The 20,031-nt window shown below is 42.1% G+C and overlaps 1 long non-coding RNA gene across 1 annotated transcript; it reads right to left on the bottom strand.

The window, feature by feature from the left end:
• Nucleotides 1–14,918: 14,918 nt before the first annotated feature.
• On the bottom strand, nucleotides 14,919–16,297 carry LOC149456469 (uncharacterized). Its single transcript, XR_016313862.1, has 2 exons — nucleotides 16,139–16,297; nucleotides 14,919–15,189 (listed from the first exon to the last, which is right to left on the bottom strand). It is a non-coding gene; the product is annotated as an uncharacterized LOC149456469 (long non-coding RNA).
• Nucleotides 16,298–20,031: the final 3,734 nt, after the last annotated feature.

Raw genomic sequence — 20,031 nt, forward strand, 5'->3', positions numbered from 1 at the left:
CATTCGTTTAACTCTTTAAGTGACAAAGATTAGTCAATCAGCATCCACAAAGTAGCTGTGTTTCAGCATAACTGTGGGGAGATATAAAATACCCCCGTGATACGTAAAGAATATGTAAACCCAACCTTTCATATTCCTGATATGTGCCTGCTGTACCATGTACTTGTATGATAAAGTATCCCGTTCTCTTTGTATTGCTTCCTTTGTGTGGAATCCCTGGTGTTCCTGCCAGTCTGCTTTCCTATTAAAAACTGACCACACCAGGTATGAAAGCAAAACATCATCACTTGTCTAGCTGTGCTGGGAACTCATTCTGCTCACCTCCAATGATTAAACTTGTACTGACACCCCTACCCTCCTCCTGCACAGCCATGCACTGGAAAGACCAGTCTTCTGCTGTTTCTCCTCCTCCAGCTCTTGTGCAGCGGAGAACAGAGGGAATGTGATCAGTTATAAAAAAGGGAAAAACGTTGTTTACAGTATTTTTTATATCTATACACAAATGTTTTGCATTTCATTTCTATTATAAACTGAATTGGTTGTTTTACAAGGTGAGGGTTTCCATATACTTTAATTTAAAATATCCTATTAAAACTATTTTTAACCACTTTCCTGCCACCCTATAGCAGATATACTGCTACAGAGCGGCAGGGGTGCGCAAAATCATGTATATATACGCAATTTTGCATTTCCAGGTAGGGGGCGCACACAAGCCGTGTGCCCGCTCTACCCGCACCATTCGCGGCCGTGGCTGTCAATCACCGGGTCCCGGCAGTGATTGCCAGCCAGCTCCCTGTGATTACTGAGCATCTCCAACGGGGAGGAGGACTGTTTTGTTTACTAACAGTTCTCCTCCCTGTCAGCTCGGGCACACTGCTCTGGATGGCTGTGCACAGCAGAGCCATCCAGAGCAGTGTGCTTACAGTGAAGCACACAGACACCGCCCCCTAGTAAAACACTCTCTGCACACAGTTAACCCTTTTATCAGCCCTCATGTTAACCCCTTCCTGTCCAGTGCCATTAGTACAGTGTCAGTGCATTTTTTTTTTTTAAGCACTGATCACTGTATTGGTGTCACTGGGGATGTCAGTGACACCAAGTTAGTTCCCCACAGTGTCAGAATGTCTGCCGCAGTCCTGCTATAAGTCGCTGATCGTTGCCATTACTAATAGAAAAAAAAAAATTCCAGTATGTTTACCGCCATATGTAAATGCTATAACTTTCACGTAAACCAATTAATTTACACGTATTGGGGTTTTTTTCAGCAAAGGCATTTTGGCCTAAATGTATGACGAAATTTGATTTTTAAAATTGTTTTACTGGACATGTTTAATAGCAAAAAAAGTCAAAAGTATTGTTTGTTTTTTTTCTCAAAATTGTCAGTCTTTTTTTTTTTTATAGAGCAAAAAATAAAAAATGCACAGGCAATCAAATACCACTGAAAGAAAGCTCTATTTGTGGGGAACAAAAAGGACGTAAATTTCATTTGGGTGCAGCGTTGCATGACCGCGCAATTGTCATTTAAAGTAACGCAGCGCCATAAAGCAAAAAATGGCCTGGTCAGGAAGGGGGGGGGGAATCCTCAGGAGGGCAAGTGGTTAAATAGTACCTCACTCTGTATTTCTGTTAGCCTCCCATAGGTCCACGCACATTTATTTATTTCAGGTACTTATATAGTGCTGTCAATTTATGCAGCACTTTACATATATATTATACATTCACATCAGTCCCTAACCCTCAAGGGGTGTACAATCTAAGGTCCCTAACTTACATACACATATTAGGGACAATTTAGACTGGATCCAATTAACCTACCAGCATGTCTTTAGAGTGTGGGAGGAAACTGGAGCACCTGCAGGAAACCCACACAAGCACAGGGAGAACATGCAAACTCCATGCAGGAGGCACCATGGTTGGGAATCAAACCCATCACCTATTTACTGCAAGGCAAACATGCTAACCACTAAGCCACTGTGCCACCAACATGATTCAGCATAGAAGGGAAAAGGGCAATACTGTAAAACAGCACTATGGGCAAAACTGTTTTTCTCATTTTGGTTGGAGTAAAGGAGGGTTATAACCTGTCAGATATTTGTTTTGCCACCTGTGTCCCATTACAGATATTTCCCTTTCACTTCCTGTCCCATAGCCAAACAGAAGGTGAAAGGAAATCCCTGCAAATTAAGGGAATTCCTTGGGGACCCCCAGGTCACCATAACTAGTGTCTCCGTTGAAAGATTTCCCCTCTATTACTTTTTTGGGGACAACCGAAAATTTGGGATTTTGTTTTACTTTCACATTCAATGATAAACAAAACAGAGAGGGGGAATCTCCTTAAGGGGGGTCAGGTGACAGGAGTTCAAATCCATCTACACTCTATCCAAAACTAAAAAAAAAGTTTTTTCCTTTAGTTCTACTTTAACCACTTGCCTGCTGGGCACTTTTACCCCCCTTCCTGCCCAGGCCAATTTTCAGCTTTCAGTGCTGTTGCACTTTGAATGACAATTGCATGGTCATGCAACACTGTACCCATATGAAATTTTTATCAGTTTTTTTTTCAAACAAATAGAACTTTCTTTTAGTGGTATTTATTCACCACTGACTTTTTATTTTTTTACTATAAACTAAAAAAGAACAAACATTTTGAAAAAAAAGTGTTTCTTTGTTTGTATTATAAAATTTTGCAAACAGGTAATTTTTCTCCTTCACTGATGTGTGTTGATGAGGCTGCACTGATGGTCAGCACTGATGAGGCAGCACTGAAGAGGTGGCACTGGTGGGCATTGATGAGGAGGCACTGATGATGCTACACTGATATGCCGCACTCATGGGCACTGATAGGCAGCAATGATGGGTACTGATAGTAAGCACTGATGGGTACTAATAGGTAGCACTGAAGGAAACTGACTGGCAGGACTGACTGGTCGCATTGAGGGGCACAGATTGGTAGCACTGCTGGAAACTTTTGGGAAGTACTGTTGGGCACTGATGGGCAGCACTACTGTGCACTTTTGGAGCTGCAATGATAATCAGTGCAGATGTCTCCTTTGACAGTTGCTGGTTATCGGCAGCACTTTCCTCATGCTGTGACAGTGTGAAGAAAGTACTGCCGATAACCGGCAAGTGTATTTACATGGTGGTCAGCTGTGATTGGACACAGCTGATTACATGGTAAAAGGCCGCTGTGATTGGCCTTTAACCATGTCATGTGATCAGCTGTGTCCAAAGGACACAGTGATCACAGACAGTGCCGGGTGCGCATGGAGGATGCGTTCTGGGAGGACGTCATATGATGCCATTCCAGAATTGGACGACCACACTTTATCCGTCGTTCAGCGATAGCGCGGTCAAGAAGTGGTTAAAGTGTATGTAAGTCCAAAACATGTTTTTAGTTTTGCCTAAAGTGTAGCTAAAGTCTTGGTGTTGGCTGCCATCTTCTCAAGGGTTACTTCTGGGTGCTGAGCTAAGAGCAGATGGATTCCAGGAAGTAAATGCTACATAAATCATATGCCCTTACTCAAGATGGCTGCAGCGAGAAATGCTAGGAGGGTGTTTTTCAAAGTGATTTCTGAACAAAATAAAGCATGCAGAGCCCCAGCGACCTGTCAGAGGAGAGATTAGAGCCACAGCAACCTGTAGGAGGAGAGAACAGAACCCCAGCGACCTGTAGAAGGAGAGATCAGAACCCCAGCGACCTGTGGGAGGAGAGATCAAAACCACAGCGCCCTGTAGGAGGAGAGATCAGAACCCCAGCGACCTGTCGGAGGAGAGATCAGAACCACAGCGACCTGTTGGAGGAGAGATCAGAGCCCCAGTGACCCGTCGGAGGAGAAATCCGAGCCCCAGTGACCAGTCGGAGGAGAGATCAGAACCCCAGTGACCTGTCGGGGGTGAGATCAGAACCCCAGCGACCCATCAAAGGAGAAATCCGAGCCCCAGCGACCAGTCGGAGGAGAGATCAGAGCCCCAGTGACCTGTCGGGGGTGAGATCAGAGCCCCAGCAACCTGTAGGAGGAGAGATCAAAGCCCCAGCAACCTGTAGGAGGAGACTACAGAACCCCAGCGACCTGTAGAAGGCGAGATCAGAACCCCAGTGACCTGTGGGAGGAGAGATCAGAACCACAGCGCCCTGTAGAAGGAGAGATCAGAACCCCAGCGACCTGTCGGAGGAGAGATCAGAACCATAGCGACCTGTTGGAGGAGAGATCAGAACCCCAGCGACCTGTCGGAGGAGAGATCAGAACCCCAGCGACCTATCGGGGTGAGATCAGAGCCCCAGCGACCTGTTGGAGGAGAGATCAGAGCCCCAGCAACTTGTCAGAGGAGAGATCAGAGCCCCAGTGATCAGTCGGAGGAGAGATCAGAGCCCCAGTGATCTGTCGGAGAAGAGATCAGAGCCCCAGCGACCAGTCAGAGGAGAGATCAGAGCCCCAGTGACCTGTCGGAGGAGAGATCAGAGCCCCAGCGATCCGTCGGAGGAGAGATCAGAGCCCCAGTGACCTATCGGGGGAAAGATCAAAGCCCCAGCAACCTGTCAGAGGAGAGATCAGAGCCCCAGCGATCCGTCGGAGGAGAGATCAGAGCCCCAGCGAGCCTGTTGGCGGAGAGATAAGATGGTTATAATGTACTATGTACAGAAAGTGGAAATTCAATGCAGCTGAGTTTATGGGAGACAGAAACAACCTTTAATGTTGTGACTAATGTAAAGATTTGCAAGATGTATTGTTCCCTTAAAGTGTAACTAAACTTTCGCTGTTGGCTACCATCTTCTCCAGGGTTACTTCTAGGTGCTGGGTTTTTGGCCTCTTGATTGCCCCACAGGGGCGATGCCATCCCACGCATGCACGTGGGAGTCAGCCATTTTGGCACAGCGAGGAATGCATGCTGGGCTGCACATGCACAGCTTAATGTGCATTCAATAGAAGACTGTGGCAAGGTGTGAGCGTTTAAAGATGTTTTTGGGGGATATAACACCAGGGCCAAAATGAATCTCTCAGTGGATTGATGTTATAGCCCTCTCTAACTTAAGGCAATTCAGCTTAAGGAGCTACTAAAATCGTCTACAGCCAATGCCCCAAATGCTGCTCCATTGAAGAGAACCTGTCCCCTGATGCATAAATGAGTTCTTTAGGAGTGTCATCTCCGGATCCTCAGATGCTCCGTTCACAATTCAGTGTTAGATAGCGTGTGTGCATTAGCACAATGCAAGCATGCATTGCATTAGGGCCATCCATGCATTATACATAGGCTGCCAATGCACCACAATGGATGACAAATTAGCATGATCAATTTTTAGCAGTGTGGTGCTCTGCAATGCACAGTATATACATTGTGGTGTGGGCTTTACTGTGCAATGCATTGGGGCGCTACTTACAATGAATGGGACCACAATGCATAACATATACTGTAGCCCTTATAATCCACTTGATGTAGCAGTGTATCCTATATAATATAAATCCTGTACAATAATATGAATGAATGCGTTTTACCATGTGTTGCCACAACGCACGAGTGTGAATGGTCCCCAAAGCTACATTCATAGTAACCTCCTGTGTTTTGATTTTTTTAACAAATCCATCTAAACAGATACTGGGCAGATTTGACCATGAAAAACTGGAAGCACCACATCTGAAAAATAGTCAAATATTGCTAAAAAAAAATAAAAAAAAAATCACATGGACTTTTTAGATGCCCCATGGAGTAACACACATAGAGAAGCATAAATGTGTTTTTTTTTTTTTTAATAGAAGACATTATCTGGGAGGTATAAACAAACTTTTTCTTCCCAGATCAAGTTCTCCTACATTTGGGGACGGTGGCATGTTTGGGGAAATACGTCAAACGCACATGCACAGATAAATGCTATTGCAGAAGTGATCTGCATTTACGGGAGTATGGATGCATACAGCCATTCAATCGTATTGGTAGCTGTATACGGCGCCTGAGTGTGGGAAAGCACCAAGGACTTAGGAGCTAATAACTGTTCATATGCATGAGGCCTAAATGTACATGCGTTTACATGGGTTTAGATGTGTGCAGAGCATCTACTCTGCCCCTGGACATGCAGAATTCCATTTTTTCTAAATGCAGCTAAACCCAATGTATCTAAATGCAAAGTGTGAATTATACCATTAAATATCATTGCAAAGCTTCCTGTGTGTTCAGAACTGAACCTATATGCATGTCACTGCCAGTTTGAAGGAGGCCTAAATGGTTCCTCCCTCCTAATGTCTACATCACTACTGTGTCCTGATGTGATATATGGGTCAGCATAAGGATCCACAGAGCACAGCGTGGGAAATGGAACATTCTCAGAAGTCATGACTTCAGGGGAGATTTCTTTTCAAGGGAGCTATGTTCAGTAGTGCAGCAGTTGGAGAGATAAGGTATCCACCATCTTCTTTACAGCTTTTATTTGCAATCTCAGTCTCTTTAACTCAAAACTAGAAAAAAAGAATTTGGCTGGAGTACCACTTTAACTTATAGCTTTACTCCCTACATTGAGCCTGTGACCAGTTTTATATAATTTTACGCTTTAGGCCTCTCTGTAGGTTTATATGTGGACTCCAGTCTACCGAGGACTGAAAACTGCTCCCCAGCAGACAGCAGAACCCATTAAAGTAGATCTATAGGCAAGTAAGGGGGGGGGGGATTATAACCCTTGCCATGTGTTTTTTCTTGCCATCTGTGTTTCATTGGGGAGATTTACCTTCACTTCTTTTTCCATAGCCAAAACAGGAAATCAGAAAATCTCTGAAAATTAAGGGATTTTTGGGGGGACCCCCAGGTCACCAGAGCTAGCTAGTGTTCCCAATTGGAAAATAACCCATCTATTACTTTTATGGGGACAACACAAAATATGGGCAGCAAAGTGGCTAAATGGTTAGCACTTCTTCCTGGCAGTACTAGGGTTGTTGGTTTGAATCCCCACCATGGCACCACCTGCCTGCAGTTTGCATGTTCTCCCTGTGCCTGCGTGAGTTTCCTCCAATTACTCCGGTTTCCTCCCACACTTCAAAGACATGCTGGTAGGTGAATTGGTTCCTGTCTAAATTGTCCCTAGTATGTGTATGTATGAATGTGAGTTAGGGACCTTAGATTGTATGCCCCTTGAGGGTTAGGGACTGATGTGAATGTACAATATATATATATATGTAAAGCGCTGCATAAAATTGACAGTGCTATATAAGTACCTGAACTAAATAAATACATTTGGGACTTTCTTTCACTTTCAATGCGAATGGTAAACAGGACAAATAGAGAGGGTAATTCTCCCTAACTGGGGACACAGACAGCAATAATACCTGACAGGTGTCCTAATCCCTCTTCATTCTATCCAAAACTAAAAAAAAGTTTTGCCTTTAGTTAAACTTTAAGTAAAATTCTATGACCCACAGATTAGAGAAAACCTTTTCCGAATGCTTCTAATGCGGCATATGGGTATAAGGAAGATACTGGCATGCCGCCATAGAAAAACATCAGGAAATGAAACCCGCACCCGCAACAGGTGAGATAAACAATTTCTGTCCGCATTGCAAATTTATTGGCGAACAAAAGAGTCGGGGAATGTTGCTACAGGTATCTATAGGCAGATTTCTGATCTTTCACCAAAACCAATCAGTGACCGGCCTATATGCAATGAGCCTAGTGCCTAATGATTCCAGTAGGTATGATCATAGAATACACATACAGCGCAGTTACTGATCATCTAAAGCCCACATTCACTAGTAGGATTGTACTGATCTCTCCATGGTGTAAACAATCAACACAACACACATACAATATACATACAGATCTGTTACAGGAGAACGGTGACAGTGATCAGGAGAGCTGTGTTCCCAACCTGTGGTCTGGAGAATGTCCCCAGTCCCTCCCCTGTAAACTGATTTCTTCCGCCTTCCTGTAAAGTTTGCCAAAAGTTACTTACAGATATGTGTGGTTTTCTCAGCTGTGACCTCTGCACCTGAAACAGGTCTGACTTGTTAGCTGCTGTATGCTCAGGCTTAGATCCGTGATACAGAAGAAGGGAGACCACAATGGGACAGACAGAGGAAGGGAAAAGAATAACATGTATCCACAGCAGAGAGGTCACATGTGAAGGACCTTAGTGTAATGACTAACTTCCTTTATGAGTCCTTAGAGGGAAGAGGCACCCTGTAAATAACGACATGGACTGCTGAAAAACTGCCGCTTGTCACACAGCTTTCACTTTGTAATTGGCAGTTTGTACATATATATTACATATATCATGAGACTCTAGGGACTGGTAATTGTAATAAAAATAGAAGCAGCATTTACATCTAGGAAGTATGAAATCTAATTAGAGCGAAGGATCATTATAAAGACATGCGTACCTAGCTGCTCACCAGCTGTGCAAAGTGTATATACAGGATAGAATGGAAAATACTAACATTTATAGGCAAAGTTGATCGAGGGAATATTCGATTGCCTCTCGGGAATCAGGAAGGAATTTTTTCCCCTGCAGGAACAAATTGGATCATGCTTTGCTGGGGGGGGGGGGGGGTTGCCTTCCTCTGGATAAACTGTGGGTATAGGATTATAACTTTTTTTTTTTTTTTTAATGGTTGAATTGGATGGACCTTTGTGTTTTTTCAGCCAGACTAACTATGTAACTGTAGAATGGGAATAAATGATCAAAAAGTGCAGCGCTGTAAAATTAATGACGTGTCTAATATCAAATAAATTATATATAAAACCAATATTGATGCGTATAGTCCTTTTGTGCAAAAACTACACACTGTACATAAAGTGCAATTGTAAACTTCAATACACGCAAAAAAAAAAAAAATATATATATATATATAAATGGATAAAAGTCCATGTGATAGTGAAAATCTGACATCGATTAGATAGTAATGCTACGTGAAGATCCCGTGCCCTAGTGATCTCAAATACATTCCATGTGATAATATTCCGTTTGGTGAAGTGCAGGGGATATGATAAAAATGCACACTCACCAGATGCGCATTAAAATACGCAATTTGTATAAGTGGTATAATCTGCCAGAGGTCCCCTTTAAGGTGGATCAGATGTGCAGCCTGGAAAGAATCTCCCTTCTTTGGATCCGGAGCGGCTCTGCAGCTGTCCTTCACATGGGATTCTGAAAATTATCAGCTCAGTGCAGAGCCAAGAAAGAGGGTGCCCATAGTGTAGTATTTAATGGTTTATTCCATAAAAGCATAAGAATCATCCACGTGGAGAAATAACATGAATAAGCAAAGCTGTAGAGTATTGCACTGACCATCCACACTCTAAGATGGCCGCCGGACCTTCGTGAGGCTCTGGCGGCGTGACGTCATGGCGTATGGCTCCTCCTTTAGGTGCAGCTGTGCATGGTAGCCAGTCAGCTTCTAACTTCAGCTTGTTAAATTAAAGTGACACTAAAGCTTCATTGTTGTTTTTTTTAATATTTAAATAACAAACATGTTTATATTTACCTGCTCAGTGCAGTGGATTTGCACAGAGTAGCTCCGATCCTCTTCTTTTCAGGTCCCCGCCGGCGCTTCTGACTCTTCCCCCTCGAGCTGTGCCTCCAGGTTAAGCCGCTTGTCCTGGGGGCACCGCTGTGTGCTTGTCCCAAGCCACTGCTCCATGCGTCCATAAGACACAGAGCCATGGCTTGGCCCCACCCCAAGCTCTCTCCTCATTGGTTCACTGGTTGTGATTGACAGTAGCGGGAGCTCCCACTGCTGTCTCAGCCAATGAGGAGGAAGAGTCCCCAGACAGCAGAGGCTGTTGAGAACATCGCTGGATCGGATGGGGCTCAGGTAAGGATTGGGGGGCTGGGAAGGGGGGGGAGGCTGCTGCACACTGAAGGTTTTTTACCTTCATGCATAGAATACATGAAGGTAAAAAACCTTGAGCCTTTAGAACCACTTTAAAGTGTTACTAAACCCAGGACCCTGCATTAATTATATCTGGTCTCCCACAGTACACAGCACATGGAACTGCAATTATTTTAGTAAATATGAACTACTAAATACATTTTCTCATCAACAGTTGGAGCAGTATTGTGACTTCTATCAGTGTTCAGCAGAGCACTGGTTAAAGCTTGTAGGAGGAGTTTTCGTTCTGCTCTAGGAGGATGCAGAACCACTGACCTCTATCTGGACAGTGCTGATTGGCCCTGTGATGATCACATGCACTCTCCCAAGAAAAAAAAACCTCTCTAGCAATACACACCAAACTGAGCATGTGCAGAGTGTCTCCACATGATATGTCTTATCAGGAGATAAGAAGGGGGCACTGGAAGAAGGGGAAGATCAGAGACGTCAGGATCAAACAGCGTTTTTACACAATGAAGATTATTAACCCTTTAGGTTCCACATTGAATATAACAAGCATGCGTTACTGCATATACAGACTGATTTTACTTTTGTGGGTTTAGTAACACTTTAAACTTTGACAAAAAAGCCTGGAAGCTGATTGCTTTCTATGAACTGATACACCTGATTTTGCACGGTCCAGTTTTAGTAAATCAACCCCATTGAGTTATACAAACAACAGACTTCTTTCAGTATATTGTAAAAGATGCAATGCTAAATATGAGAAGGAGTCTAGAGCTCCACCCGCTGGCTCTAAGGGAGAAGACAAATTATTGACATGCAATGTTTCAGAAATTCCTCACTAAAAAAGATATTTTAAAGATTTCCTGACCATAATAAATAAAGAACAAAATGTATAAAACCACCATACATCCCTATTAGTCCCTATTAGTGTGTGTAGAAACAGGATAAGTTACCTTTTAACATTCTTACATTTTTTAAAGTTAGCCCTTCTCCCCGATTCCTATTGCAATTATGCTCAAGCTGCATGCTTACAGACACTAGAGGGTGGCCAGTCCTTCTTGGAAAAGATCATTCTACATAATTCAGGTTTACATCAGGCAGACCTACATGTTTGTGCCTATGGAGGAAAGAGCAGTCTTGGAGGGGTTGGCCGCCTGTCTCAGAAGAGATTGAACATCCATCCAGGTCCTCTTCCCCAAGAAGGTTCAGTCTGGAAGCAATGTAAGTGTTGTAGAGGGAACCACCAAAACACAAATGTTCTCTAAGCTGGATCAGGATAACATTCTCTCATGTTCACAAGCAACTAAAAGTAAACCTGTCATATGGGAAACATGAGCCATTGTTGTTCTGAAATTACTAGATTTCTGGCTGTTATAATGGCCTGCTGGCTTTGGTGTGTTCTGAGTCACCTAGAACACCTAAATAAGTAGGTTGCTTGGGAAAAAGTCAGAGAACTTTGTCCACATATTAGTTTTAGCTCAGTGACTCAAACTGTTTACATCAGAGAGTAAAGTCTTGTATACATGGGCCGGAAATCGTCCAAAATCAACCAGTTCAGCTGGAATTGGACAACTTTGGGCCCGTGTGTACAGCTGTCTGTTTTACAGAAGCCAGTCACACAATCAGCTTTTGTTGAACAGTATGCTAGAAAACCAGCATCCGACCCACATCTGATCAGTGCCTGCAGCCAATGGTTGCAAGCACTGATCAGACACAAAGGCACAGCGAGGGAGATTGTCACACTAACATCACTTGTGTTAGTATGGTGATCTCTCCGTTTTGTTTTGTTCAGCCTGCTGGGTTAAACGAAAAAAAAAAAGCTTCTAGTGTGTACCAGGTTTATATATGACAGCCAAGCAACCAATATTTTTTCTGTTTCAGTCATTTTTACTGATTTTTCTAAAGAATCATAAAAAATGACAAGATACAAAACCAATTGTAGTACATCCATCACAGCCCTGAAAGATAGTTGAGAGAACTAGAAAAGCACCCCAGTTACTACCGCTAAGCTTCACAAAATGTATACCTGACATCAAACAATAGGATGAGTGTATGCAACTGTCTTCCATAACCTAACTCTCTCTTGAGAAGAGGAGATTAAGGGGGGATGTGATCTTCATGTATAATACATAAGGGGGGATGTGATCTTCATGTATAATTCATAAGGGGGGATGTGATCTCCATGTATAATACATAAGGGGGGATGTGAACTGCATGTATAATACATAAGGGGGGATGTGATCTTCATGTATAATACATAAGGGGGGATATGATCTCCATGTATAATACATAAGGGGGGATATGATCACCATGTATAATACATAAGGGGGAATATGATCTTCATGTATAATACATAAGGGGGGATATGATCTCCATGTATAATACATAAGGGGGGATATGATCTTCATGTATAATATATAAGGGGGAATATGATCTTCATGTATAATACATAAGGGGGGATATGATCTCCATGTATAATACATAAGGGGGGATATGATCTCCATGTATAATACATAAGGGGGGATGTGATCTCCATGTATAATACATAAGGGGGGATGTGAACTGCATGTATAATACATAAGGGGGGATGTGATCTTCATGTATAATACATAAGGGGGGATATGATCTCCATGTATAATACATAAGGGGGGATATGATCTCCATGTATAATACATAAGGGGGGATATGATCTCCATGTATAATACATAAGGGGAATATGATCTTCATGTATAATACATAAGGGGGGATATGATCTCCATGTATAATACATAAGGGGGGATATGATCTTCATGTATAATACCTAAGGGGGAATATGATCTTCATGTATAATACATAAGGGGGGATATGATCTCCATGTATAATACATAAGGGGGGATATGATCTTCATGTATAATACATAAGGGGGGATATGATCTCCATGTATAATACATAAGGGGGGATATGATCTTCATGTATAATACATAAGGGGGGATATGATCTCCATGTATAATACATAAGGGGGGATATGATATCCATGTATAATACATAAGGGGGGATATGATCTTCATGTATAATACATAAGGGGGGATATGATCTCCATGTATAATACATAAGGGGGGATATGATCACCATGTATAATACATAAGGGGGATATGATCTCCATGTATAATACATAAGGGGGGATATGATCTTCATGTATAATACATAAGGGGGGATATGATCTCCATGTATAATACATAAGGGGGGATATGATCTCCATGTATAATACATAAGGGGGATATGATCTTCATGTATAATACATAAGGGGGGATATGATCTCCATGTATAATACATAAGGGGGGATATGATCTCCATGTATAATACATAAGGGGGGATATGATCTCCATGTATAATACATAAGGGGGGATATGATCTCCATGTATAATACATAAGGGGGGTATGATCTTCATGTATAAATACATCAGTGGTTCATATAGTGAACTCAGTGTGAAGCTATTCACCCTGAGGTCATCACAGAGGACAAGGAGGCAATCTTTACGTCTGGAGGAAAAGACATTTAACCTTCAAACACGGAAAGGTTTCTTCAGAGTGAGAGCTGTGAAAATGTGGAATAGACTCCCTCAAGAGTTGGTTCTGGCCAGCTCAGTGGATTGCTTTAAAAAAGGCCTGGATTCTTTCTTAGATACACAGAATATAACTGGATACTAACATTTATAGGTAAAGTTGATCCAGGGAATGTCCGATTGCCTCTTGGGGGATCAGGAAAGAGTTTTTCTCCCTGCAGCAGCAAATTGGATCATGCTTTGCTGGGTTTTTTTGCCTTCCTCTGGATCAACTGTGGGTATAGGATTATAACTTTTTTTTGTAATAGTTGAACTGGATGGACTTTTGTCTTTTTTCAGCCAGACTAACTATGTAACTATATGTAACTAACACTAATCGATAATGCAATGGACAACATACCAACAGAAACCAATAGACAGGAAACATGCTAAAAAAAGTAAGCTGGTGGGAGCAACTGACCATGGAACCTAGTCCCAAGCAGGGCAGCTGCTCACAAAGATTACCAATAGTATAGATATGCCTAAAGGGAAGGTATCCGTCTATCAAACAGGAGTATCAATAGAACTCCACAGTATGCAGTGTTATTGGTAAGAGAGTCAGAAGAAAAAAGGGAAATAGAAAAAGAAAAAGAGAAGAAAGGAATGAGGAAATAAGGAAAAGGGAGAAGAAGAGAGAGAAGTAAAAGAGAAAAGGGAAGAATCTTGTCCATTCAGAAACCCCCCATCAACCATGTGTCCAACCGCCATTAAACATCCAGTATCTGAAAGTAAGAAAGCCAGGGTTTCCGAATCTTGTCGAAAAGTGCTTGCTTATCCCTTAAGAAGCTCACAATCTTCTCACTAAAATGGAGCGGATTTGACAGGTATCCACCACTACTTTTGCTATGACTGCCTAAGCGATTGGAAGCAGAAGTTGTCCTCCCCCCCTCCCCCATTGTCTTCTGGGACATGTGACAAATCCCAGAAGACTACGGGACCATTCACAAAGTGCAGCACTACTCATGCATGCGCAGTGGGCTCCCGGCTGTGAAGTCGCAAGCTGTCACAGCCGAGTGTCCACACTGAAGATGCCGACACAGGACGGCCTGTAAACCCGGCCAGCGTGAGGACACAGTGGGATCGTGGGACAGGTGAGTGTCTATATCTTAAAAGTCAGCAGCTGCAGTTTTTGTAGCTGCTGACTTATTTTTTTTAATTTTGACTGGACCTCTGCTTTAAGCATGAGCCAAGTCAATTTGGGTTTCAGCAAAGCCAAGTCGACAACTGGGCTTTTCCAAGATCTTGGCTGCTAATAACAAAGTAAATTAGGAACTGTGTATGTCTCGGATTGTTATCCACTGGTATGTTCAGCAGCACAATCCGAGCGTCCCTTGTAATATTTACCAGCGCAACTGAATATATCAAAAAGTGGACACATCACCAGAAACGTTTAATCTTAGGGCATGTCCACCTCCACCAAATATGTAGGGAATTCCCACCTGCCCACAACCTCGAAAGCAAGAGGATGAAGAACCTGGAAATATTTTCGAGAGGCTAGTACCATCTAGAGTAGACCTTAAATCAGAACTCTGGTCAAAACTTTTATTTTCCCATGCAGTGGGGCTTTGCCCGGATGGAATGTCCAATCAGGAGGGGTGATGTTGTTGGTGCTTGATGCAGACATGGCATCTATGTTTTGTAAGGCAGTTCAGACACTCTCATACCTATCCTTGGATCTGAATGATAAAGAGCTGGCATTGTCACATGATGGTGGTTTCTAGTTTGAGCCTGGATCTGCACAACCCTCCTCCACCAGTCCTAATTCATCCTGTCTTTTCTTAGTGCGGCGCTTCAAGGTTCTATAAAGACAAACACATTCTTTTAGCATTCAGTCCAATTTTTTTACTTATTAGATTTAGATAGTGAGGGGAAGGGTTGAATCTTCTGTATTTTTTTTTCTTATAGACATCTGTGATCCCTTTGGAGAGATTTCTGCTCACTTCCTGTGTGGTCTCTGAGACAGAAGTGACAGGAATCTCCCCAACAGATATGCAGATAACAGTAAAGGTCTGACAAAGGGTCTATTCCAGGGTTGTCCAAATCGCTGCTGCAAGCGAGCTTATCTTTCTGACAGCACTGGCTTGTAGGAATCAGTTAGAATTTTTTTTTTTAAGAAATACAATAATAAATATAAATGTTTCTGAAAACTCAGGCACAGTCAGTGGGACACCTAGCTGTCTTTTCTGATCCTCCGCTTCTATTGTCCCTAATCCATCTGCTGATAGTACAGCGCTCTAGGAGTCACTCTGCACATGCTCAGTTTAGTGTGTAGATTTTTTTTGTCTTTGGGACAGTGCACGTAATCAGCACAGGGCCAATCAGCATTGTCCAGACAGAGGGTAAGGGGTCATGCAGCCTCCTAGGACAGAAAGAGCAGAATGAAAGCTCCTTCTACAAGATTAATCAATGCTCAGGCTGGACATTGACAGAAGTTACAAGACTGCTATATACTGCTAATGAGAAAAGGTATTTAGCAGTTTTTTTTTACTAAAATAATTGCATTTCCATGTTCTGTGTACTGCGGGAGACCAGTTATAGTAAATGCAGGGTCATTTGTTTAGTAACACTTTCAGGAATTTCTAATATGAAAATGTAAATAGGGCATTTTAATATACTTATTTTCATATTTTATCTGATTAAAAAGAAAAATTCTAAAAATATAAAACAATATATATTTTTCTCATTCCTGGAGACAACTAACAAAAAGACCCTAACAAAGTTTGCTTACAAATGTCTAGGCTTACTTACAGATATATGGATACTCCCACAGATCCTATGATGGATAGAAGTAGAAAAACTCCTGCGGAAATCATCATCGCTTTAAATGTCTGCCTTCCCTTCATGTCTGGATGTGCAAAAAAGTTCTGAATAGTCTTTTTCTTAACATCAAGCAATCCTCTATCTTCCTTCTCATTATTGGCCTCGTTTTTCTGACCTGCAAAGAACACAACGCAATCACAAAATGTCTGAATAGAAAGCAAATTAAATAACTAGAGCAGTGATGAAAAGAAATCATTAGAAAATAAAACTCTGTTGGTGATTCTACAGAATGCAACCCTATTTTGCTCAGCGACATTAGTGAACCGCTAAAAAGGATCACTATACAGTTCACAATGAAGGGACCCTGAGGAAGTCACGTGGGCATTGTGACGCAATGCATCGGTAACGTAGTGACAGCACAGATGGGGCGTGGTGACGTCATCCCGGACGCAGACGCCATATTGGGATATCAGTTACTATGTGTGCATACCCATAATATGGGACAATGCTGAATTTGTACATCTAATATGTGAGTGGGCGTTTTATCCTTTTGTTTGGCAATAAATTATTTACTGTATCACACTATGGAGGATCTTTTCTGTTTTTTTCTATGGTCCTATGGTGAAAACGGATACATAAGAGTGCCAGGTGACAGGAGATTTTTCAGGAGCATTGGAGGCTGCAAGTTACCCAGGAGGGTCCATTTGTTGACGTGGCTATTCCTTGATATATGTGGGTATTCCACAAAGCGAGTTGGCCCGTGTGGTCATATTAAGGAGGTGAGGAGGCACTTTGGCCACTTACGGATATCACTTCACAGTGTGTGGCACCTAAGGTCCTTGGTTACATTCACATTTGTTTGTCTGTGTTCCTGCACATTTGAAATATATTCTATGGACTGCTATTTAGCATGATTTACTAATTTTGGACACTTGCACTCGTGTTATCTGTTGTGTTCCCCTGCGAGGAATCACTTGCCTCACATTATTTGGTCCCCCAGATTGGGAACAGTCTATGTGGGGGGGTCACTTGTGCATTTTGTGATTGTTTATATATATATGCTCACGTATGAGTCTGACTCTGTATATGTTTTATATTTATTTATTTGGCTAGTTTTATTTCTAGCGCTACACCATCATTTTACATTATACAGTTCACAAACTGTGCATTGGCCCCCAAACAAAATCATAGGCTCTCAGCTTCCTGAATGACCAATGGAATCTAGTGAGGTCGTGTTTGTCAAGTATATGTAAACCCTAAATTTATTTTTCAATATATTTGGTATCATGCCTCAATATATGTAGTTTTCTTAAAACATATCCAAACCCAAAAACAAAAATGTAATATACTGCAGCTTACAAGTCCATAGATGTGGTGGCTGCATTTTTGGGCTTATTTTTTCCTTAAAGTGGTTCTAAAGGCTTGTTTTTTTTTTCTTCATAATAACAAACATGTCTATACTTACCTGCTGTATGCAATGGTTTTGCACAGAGCAGCCCAGATCCTCCTCTTCTCGGGTCCCCTTTCGGCACTTCTGGCCCCTCCCTCTTGCTGAGTATCCCCAGAGCAAGCTGCTTGCTCTGGGGGCAAACAAATGGCAACCACCCCAACCTATAACTGGCTTTTGAAGAAAGTACCACATGAAAGGGCAACACATGTCAAAAAACAAACAAAAGTGTGCAGATCTCTTACCAGCCAGCCTGCAACAAACCAAATTGACCCTGTCTAACAGTGCACATTAAACACAAGGGGTTCAGTTTGCACACATTTGCAAATATATGTTTACCTGTAGCGGCCACATCAAGGCACCCCAGTGTAATGCAGTCCTAACGCTATAATTTTGAGAGGCTCCCATGTTGGAGCACATATATAATAATGGATAGATTAGGGGCAGGTATGCCTGGAGGAAGCCCACCCCCCCTAAAGGTACAGGGACACACTGGACTCCAACAATAACACAGTGGCAGCTGAAGGTATCCAGTGTCACTTACCTATTCACCAACTGTACAAACAAATGGCAACCACCCCAACCTATAACTAGCCTTTTCAGCAAGGAGCACATGGAAGGGCAACATGTAAAAAAACCCTAAAATTCCCATCTCACATACCAGCCCCTACTATGTGCTCCTTGCTGCAAAGCCTAGTTATAGGTTGGGGTGGTTGCCTTTTGTTCAATCTTTAGAGCCACTTTAAGGCTTCATTCACTCCTATGCATAAAAAAATCCTGCTTGTTGTATCATTGATGCACTTTCATAAAAAATACATGTCATATAGAGTTCAATGGTAACATAGTTACATAGTTAGTCTGCTGAAAAAAGACAAAAGTCCATCCAGTTCAACCATAGAAAAAAAAAAGTTATAATGCTATACCCACAGTTGATCCAGAGGAACACACCTAAAACATATGCAAAATGCACCAAAAACACAACAGGAAGTGTTACTACTTGCAGGATCTTCGGGTAAGAAACTCTGCAAAAGACTAAAAAAAAAATACGTAATGATGCCAAGCATACTAACAAATTGATTCTGAATTTACACTTTAAAGGAGACGTACACCCAAAGTGCTTTAGACTGTACTTCTGTAAATCACAGCAGAGGAGTTCATTCTGCTCTCCTGTGACAAATTTTTAGCTGACAGCGGTCTGGAGCCCGCTGTCGCCTGATGTCATTCAGCCAGTCCAGGCTGGGGAAAAATCCTGACTGTAAAGTTGGAATCTACCATAGAGTCTGGAGCGGCACCTGGCTCAGCCTCTCAGCGTGTCACTGAGAGCCTGAACTAGCTGCTCCCTCCTCATCCACAGCCTAGCGCTCCAGTGATCCCTGGAGGAGCAGAGCAGAGAGCGTTGACTGACAGTCAACGCTCTCTGCTCAGAGCGGCTGCAAGAACTCTGTGATCAGACCAATGCAGCATTCACCTAGGTAAGTATGATTTTTGAAAAAAAAAAAAAAAATTCCCATATTTCTTTTTTAAGGCCTCCTGCCCCCGGTTGATGTCAGTAACTAAACATGATGCTGATACATTGTCTAATGAGCAGGTTAGAGGCAGAAAGGTGACACAGGAAGCTGCACATTGCTGAACCAGCATATATTTGCGTCCCCTGCAGTGTGCAAATTACAAGACTGATTTTACAGAATTACAAAGCCTTTAGCAGATAAAAATTATAATCTATATAACATATAGAGTATGTAAATCATCTATGCATTTTGCAGTTTTCTTGGATTTTAGCTTTAAATAATGCATTCTACATGACTTACCATTATTTTCTGATACTCGAACAGATAAGAAGGGAAAGGGTTCATAGCTCTTCCCATTTGCTTTGAGGTGCAGCTGAAAATATCCTTCATCTTCTTGGAGGACTGGGTCAATGACCAGAGAGCAGTTTCCACGCCTCAGAATATTCAGGAAAACATGGGCCCTGCTGTCAAAGTACTCCAGTATTTCTTGATTATAGACATGAACAAGGGGTTTCACAGGTCCACCTTCGAATGGGACCCTCATCCACTCCATTTCCATTTTGCCATCATAAGTTGTTGCATCAGTGTTGAAGCGGCATGGTATTAGCAGCCGCGAACCCCTTTGGGTTTTAATCTCCTTGGGGATTTTAGTGACGGAAGTAACTTTCATAGCTGGAGAAAGAGAAAAAAAATATGTTAGACCTCAAGATAACAATTAAATAATTGTAGAGCACAGAATTAGTAAAAATGTCCATTAGTAGTAAAAAGCAATATACTGCCACATTCAGAACAGCAGAAATGGCCATACACAAGCATACATACACAGTGGATATAAAAAGTCTACACACCCCTGTTTAAAGTCAGGTTTCTCTGATGTAAAAAAATTAGACAAAGATAAATCATTTCAGAACTTTTTCCACCTTTAA

The sequence above is a fragment of the Staurois parvus genome, unplaced genomic scaffold (assembly GCF_062004578.1).
Source record: "Staurois parvus isolate SC_StPar_1 unplaced genomic scaffold, SC_StPar_1.0 ptg000361l, whole genome shotgun sequence".
Classification (NCBI taxonomy): Eukaryota; Metazoa; Chordata; class Amphibia; order Anura; family Ranidae; genus Staurois; species Staurois parvus.